General features: G+C 40.3%; 1 pseudogene across 1 annotated transcript; it reads right to left on the reverse strand.

The window, feature by feature from the left end:
* Window positions 1–4,225: 4,225 nt before the first annotated feature.
* On the reverse strand, window positions 4,226–5,224 carry LOC309796982 (E3 ubiquitin-protein ligase Hakai-like; annotated as a pseudogene). Its single transcript has one exon. The product of its transcript is annotated as an E3 ubiquitin-protein ligase Hakai-like (transcript).
* Window positions 5,225–7,398: the final 2,174 nt, after the last annotated feature.

A 7,398-nucleotide genomic window follows, 5' to 3' on the forward strand; every position in this document is an offset into this window, starting at 1 on the left:
TTGTAGTGGGTCACCTCTAGTCCCCAACATGTTTGCTCCACAACCTGAGTGAAGTCTGCTGGTTGCAGAATTCCCTGTAGCAGCCAGTGGACATCCCCATTTACGGGGCTACAAACTGAAAACATGTTGCAGAGTACTTCTGTGTACTTTTTCAGGCACAGGAAAAGAAGTCTTTAAATGACTAATATCTAGTGGTAAGAGAGGCACATGGCTTACCTGGGAGGCCTGCATAGCTTCTCAATGGTATTGACTTCACTGGTGATCTGAATAGGAAGGTCTACTTTTCCTTATATTGAGACAAGAAAAATGTAGGATTATATGGCACTTTGGTTTCTTTTTCCCATGTGAATATTTATCAGGCCTAACACCTTTGTCTTTCCCCATGTGGCCTGTGCAGCTACTCTGTCCTGTTGCCTTCATACAGGGACACAGTCTTTTACCCAAATTCTCAATTATTCCCCGATGACATCTTTCTATCATGTCTGCTTTTTTGTGACGTGGTGAGTGTTTGCTAAGTGACTCTTGGAGGTAGATTCAAGGGCTGAGATGTGAAGTGGAGTCAGGCTAGGACATGAGGCATACAAACATATGATCTCAAACAGGGCAAATAATTCATTAACAGCTGGAGAAGTTGTACCCTTGTCTCTCCCTGCAGGGAAGTCTAATGGAAGGAACCGCCCATCTAAAAGATCACCTGCCTTCTTCCCAGGAGTTGATTTGAAATAGGGAAAGATAAAGACACTCAGAGAGAAAGCTGGGATAGCAGAGAAGAGAGGGCAGTTCTGTGTAAGAGAAAGTGACTTTAATTCTTGAATTTCTTAGTTTTTCTCAATCTTTCTTCCTAGTTATCAAATAATTTTTCACTCCTTAGAATGATAATCATGATAAATACCAGTAATTCATATGCTTAGAATGAGGTACTTCTAAGAACCCCTGTAAATATGTTAATCTGTCCGAATGAAAAGAAACAGTCCTCAGGCCACTGTAAGACTGGATTCTTGTATGTATACTCGGTCCAAATGTGATAGAAAGGTATTGGCAATTTGAGTGGGAGACCTGCAGGCAACATTTCCGGCTTCCCATATTTTTCCACCAACAAAGTCAATGGTGACCCTGACGGGATTTTAGAACTGGCGTCACCTATACTTAGTCAATAATATAATCTTGAATTTGGAGAGTGTAATTCACATCTGGCTAGTATTCCAAAAGAGCGGAGAGCTAGAAAGAATTTTTATAATTCAGGGTCTCTCACATGACTCTTGTGTGGCCACAAGACTTTCAGCCGATCCACCCAATTCAGGAATTGCCGGATGGATCCTATCCTCATTGCCAAATTGTTGGGGAAATAACAAACATAAAATTTCCTGCCAACCCAATAAGACCTCTCTATAAAACATGGAGAAGAATGTAATAGTTTAATTGATAAACATTAAACCAGACTGTGATGTGCAGCATAGGCAATCTGCTAAAGAGATTTGTAGGGGAGCAAAATTTGCCACCCTAAAATGAGTCTCTTTGGCATGAGGATTAATTTAAGCTGATTAAGACTCTTTGGGCCTTAAAAGAAACTTTGACCTTCCCTCGAACTGTCTAAAAGAATGTAGATAGTGGGTTTGTTTCAGAATAGAGTTATCACCAGAGCTATCTGCAAAGAATATGGGCTAGGTGTGCTGGGGGGAACTCTAGGCAGGGCCTAAAGATCAGAGTCTACTCTGTGTCCCATTTGTCTCTGCCTGCCTGGCCCAGCAAACATTTGTTTACCAAACATTTGCTTTTCTATCTCCATGTGAATTGCCTTCCTCCCCTTGAAGTCCCAAACCACTACCCCCATCCTCCGTCTTTAGCTGAAGATGGTATTTAAGGTAAGGGCTTTAGCCATGTTGGCCAGTTACTTAGTTTTCCTGGGTCTCTCCCATGTATACATGTTATTAAACTTTTGTGTGATTTTTCTCCTGTTAATCTGTCTCATGTCAATTTAACTCTTAGATAAGCCAGAAGGGTAGAGAAAAATTTCTTCCTCCGCGGTAGATTGCAGAGACAAAAAAGAACTCTTACCCTTTTATATACTTGTTAACCCATTAACATGTACATATGTTTTATATATATATATATATATGTTAATCTATTACATACACATTAATTGCATCTATTCAGAGGAAAAATAAATCTCATCCTTTTTACAAGCAAGAAGTTACGTCTTGGAACTAAATTCCCACAGACAGGGAGATACAGGGTACCACTCTTGGTGTTCATTTTTCAAAGAAATGGCTCCTTGGCCCCAGGAATGACATTCCTGGGATGTAAAACTGCAAGAGGCTTATTTAGCTTTGAAAAAGATTTACATATATTTCAGAGGCAGAGCTAGCATTTATAATCTCAAGTTTTCTGAAGGAAATGCTAAAAGAAAATGGGAGGAGGAAAGTTCTCTACTTTTTGGCACTAGGGAAAATTTAATTTTTAAGATTTTATTTACCCTTACACTGGCAAGAAAAAGTCATAGAAGGCCTATACTACCTAATATATTACTTGGATAGGGACTCACACATAGGAAGAAGAAACAGCCTTAGTAACTGGAACTTGAGTATGAGGTGAGCACTGGATCTCAGGTGTTAGAAACAGGACAACAAAATTGAGTCATTTATACAAGACAACAAAATGGAGTCATTTGTGCTAAGTCTCAGGTCACCAAACTGAGACTTGACTTAATTACAGCTTTGGCTCTCCCAGAAATGGAATCTTAACCCAATCAGCCAGAAATCACCTGATCAGCACTAGTTAGGCAACCTGCCTAACTAATCCCTGCCATCCCCTAAAGGAAAGTAACCTTGCAACAACCAATCTGATTTTTTGCCTAGGGTAACTTCCTTGTTCCTGTTCCCTTCTGCCTATAAAAGTTGTTTGTTTTATACAGCTCCTCAGAGCTCCTTTCTATCTGCTAGATTGAAGCTGCCTGATTCGAATTCATAACTCCTTTTTTAAATGTTTAAAAAAATTTTTTTAATTTAGTTTTTTTTACATCTTTATTGGAGTATAATTGCTTCACAGTGGTGTGTCAGTTTCTGCCCTACAACAAAGTGAATCAGTTATACATATACATATGTTCCCATATCTCTTCCCTCTTGCGTCTCCCTCCCTCCCACCCTCCGTATCCCACCCCTCCAGGTGGTCACAAAGCACCGAGCTGATCTCCCTGTGCTATGCAGCTGCTTCCCACGAGCTATCTATCGAATTCATAACTCTTAAAAATTTTAATATGCCTCAGTTCATCTTTTAACACAGGAAAGGGGCAATGGCCCATTAAAACTGGGGCATAAGATCAGGGTTGGAGTAGTAAGAGGGATTTGATGCTGGATTTGACAGATTTGGGCTAGAACTGCTTAAATACTTCTGGTTTGTGTGGTGTCTAGAATCCAGGGCAGAGCTCAGCCTGCAGGTGGTTTGGGCCACAGAGCCTAAGCTACAGTAAAGAAAAAGCAATTTGGGCCTAGAAACAAGAACGTTGGAAGTTACAGGGAGACAGATTTGTGTACAAAGGCCTTATTGTTCTTTTGCAACCATATTGAAATTTACTCTTTTTACCCAGGTTAACAAAATGTATCACAAGAAAAACTAAACATTGGGTTTAATAAAAATAACACTTTCGAAAGCAGAACACAGTCCCCGCCCAGGATATAATATTGCAAATGGTCACTTCTGGGATCAATTTACTATACTAGAGGAACAAAGTTGTTAAAGCATAGTTAACCTCAACTGAGCCACTTATATGCGCTGTAGTAAAGTACTTAAAATCACTCCCAAGATCAAGGTTTAAAACCATTTTAAGAGACAAGACTTTAAATGTTTTATAGCCACTTCTGTAAGAGGTGCTTTTCCTTCCCCAAATGGTCAAAGCTTAATGAGAAGGTTGACAATACTTTTTTTCCCCTCATCATATTTCTGTTCAAAAATATTTACTATTACTACTGGTAATATGGTTTATATCTTGTCTGATCTGGGAAGTGTAGTCCAAGAAGTGAGGTTTGAGAAAGGAAGACGCTGCTTTCTTGGAGGAAGGGGTGGTCCTCTGGGTGCAGGCCACATAACATGACTTATTTCCCCTAATTATATAAATGAGGTGCCCAGAGTTCCTTGATCTTCAGTAAACTGGGGTAAAGAGTGAGCATTATAATGGTGAGAAGTACGTGTACTTACAGGTGGATTACCCTGTTGAGGTGAGGTAGGTCCTGGTGGAAGATATTTCATATAAGGTGGCATCTGAGCAATAATAGGTCTATGGAGAGGGTAGTGGAGTAGAAGTCACTGATGCACATGAAGCGTGGCTATGAATCAAGTGAAAAGTACCTGTGGTCTGGAAAGGATGTGGCCTTTGATGACTTATTGATTGCAGAGGAGGTAGCATGGTAAAATATTGCTGTGGAGGCATAGTTCCACGAGAGTTCAAAAACACTGGTTGACCCTGATATTCAGGATGATGGTGAACAATTGCAGAGGCAGGAGGTAGTGGTTCTCAAGTACCCGAATTTGAGTCATTCTGAATAGGGACAGTTACTAAATTGCTTTGTTTTCTTGTTGAAATGTAAAGGTTTTCTGACTCAGCTTCCTGACTCACTGAAAAATATAGAGGTGCATTCATGGACAATGAACTCTGCTGGAGGAGCACTAATATCTTCTTGTGGCAGATTATATGGCTTGTGCGAACACTTTGCAAAGGAGGTAGTAGTATCATAAGGTATTGCTTTGGCGGAATATGGTTCATATGATGCTCATCTGGCGGTGTTATAAGATGATCAGATTTCAGTCGGTGGTGGGACAACATGCAGAATGAACATTTTCAAGTTGAGTACAGGCAACAGAGTTTTCAGCTCTTGTATGGCCGTGGTTGATATGCCTTTAAGTCTCTTCGAGACAAACATGGTCTCTTGCATCTTTGAACAGTGCCACACATAAACAGAGAACCTTGCGTATGCTTCTCAATTCGTTCCACAGGATTACTACAGCCTGGGAACATCCTACTGCCTTCTTTTCCATGTAAAATAGCACAGGCATAGCAAAAAGCATGCTTGCATGGAATCATCTGCCCATCGATTTTAATTGGCAATTCGCATTTGTCACAGAAATGTACTGGGGTATCATCCTTTTCACCTAAGATGTTTATCTGAAAGTCCCAAAAAATATCTTCAACAGATCCTTGCTCATTTCTAAAAGCTTTACCCACTGGAGTCATACCAGTCCTCCGCACTATGATCGAATTGTTGGGCGCACTCTGTGATTCAGCTCTCAGAGCACGAGGGGAGCGGAAGTCAACCTTACTGACCCAGGGCGCGCGTGTGCTGTACTCTCTTGAGTTCAGGAAGCGGAAGTACGTCCAGGTCACCGTACCTTTGACCTCTTCTTACCAACCTCCTTCCCAGTGAGAAAGTCGGGCAGAAGGAGAAAGAGTGAATATTTGAAGAGTTTTGGTGCCGAGGTTGCTTAGGCTGCTCTTGTTATGCTTCAAGAAAAAAAAATAGCCTTTAACTGGAAAAAGAGACTAATCCGGAATGGGGGAGGGGAGAACATGTGTGTATGTGCTGGCACAGGCAAGCGCAGTAGTACATGAAGGCAGAAGCCCGAGCAGGTAAGGCAGCCAGTCCATCCTTAAAGATTTTTTTTTTTTTTAACAATGCAGTGTTTTGCTTTTTGGAGGTGAAAGCTCACCCATCGTTTGAAATGTTCAAATAGAGACTGGAAAGCTTCTTGTCAGAGATGCTGTAGATCTAGCTTCTCAAACTTTTCTGACAAAGTACCCCTAATGGTAGAGAAAACTTTACTAAAACTGTGAGAGTAAGGGGGAACAGAGTTCTAAGTACTTCTGAAAGCAAGATATTTCTCTGAATAGTTGTACTTTAATTATTTTTATTTATTTATTAATTTTTTTGTGTGTGTGTGGTACGGGGGCCTCTCACTGCTGTGGTCTCTCCCGTTGCGGAGCACAGGCTCCGGACGCGCAGGCTCAGCGGCCATGGCTCACGGGCCCAGCCGCTCCGCGGCATGTGGGATCTTCCCGGACCGGGGCACGAACCCGTGTCCTCTGCATCAGCAGGCAGACTCTCAACCACTGCGCCACCAGGGAAGCCCTAGTTGTACTTTAAATTATAGGAATATTATATGAATATAACTTCCTTTTTCAGAATGTTTGTTTTAATAAAAAATAATGCTTTTGATTACTTAGTTAAATTACTTGAATCTCTCCCTGCCCCTAAGTCTTTGAGTAATAGTGAAATCCCAGGAAGTTGTGCCAGGATATGTGTCACACACTGCTGGATTTCCCCTCAGTGTTGGTACGCTAGTTTGTGGTGCACGATAAAGAGTGGCTCCTTTACTGAGTATCAATACAAGGTCATCCAGTAGGACTTGGAAACCTTTTTTTATACAGAATCCTTTATAATGGTATTTGTATATAAGAGTATTTATCTGTGCATGAAAGTTCAAAGTTAAAAGCCCCAACAAATTAGGGAGGTGATTAGTCACATTATAAAATGCCTTCCCATATCCCCAAATTTCTCATTTTGGCTCTTTAAATGTTATATTCTCTTGGTATATTTGATATATGTTTATAGAGTATTAACAACTTGGAGGAGAGACCTTAGTAAAATCAAAAATTAAGGGGCAAATAATCAGTAGTGATGACTACTCCAAGATGGATATGAAGCATATTAGAAATGATCATATTCGTTTATAGAAAGATAAGGCTGGTTATACAGAAATGTCATTTGTACCCACCTTTTGGGAACCTAGTCTACTGTAAAGTGAGGCTCACCCTCGCTGTGATAGCTTCATTTCATACTGTACAGAATAAGTGTTCTCATTCTTATTTACAAAGCAACTTTGCAAAGGAAGTGATGAACTATCATGACCAAATATGCCAAATACATGGTTAAAAAATAATTAAAGGGTAGGTCAGTGCAGGAAATTGCCCTCATTAAGCAGATTATTCATTTCTGCTGAAACGCCAAGGCACAGTCAAAGCTGACCTTTGCCAAACAAAAAAAGTCAGCAGGGATGTTGCACCAGGTTGAAAATGCTGCAGAGAAAAGAAAAAAAGATTAAAAGCCATAAAAGCATTTTTTGATGGTCTCCGTGTAGATATTGGAATTGCCGAAGCATACAGCTAGATCAGAATATTTTTGCAATAATACTCCATGATTGATGCTGGGGAAAATTTCACATTTGCTGATACACTTTGTAAAAGAAAAAATATATAGCCACATGGGACATTTTATCAGAGAGTGAGTGAGCAGCAGAGATAGGGTTAAAAAGAATAATAGATCCCCTTTTGATGTTGGAAATGATGATGAAGCTTACAGGTGGTAAAAAGAAGGAATCAAGGGCAAAGACTTAGGGAAAAGTTACTTTGTC

This window comes from Mesoplodon mirus (genome assembly GCF_964341445.2).
Source record: "Mesoplodon mirus genome assembly, chromosome: X".
Classification (NCBI taxonomy): Eukaryota; Metazoa; Chordata; class Mammalia; order Artiodactyla; family Ziphiidae; genus Mesoplodon; species Mesoplodon mirus.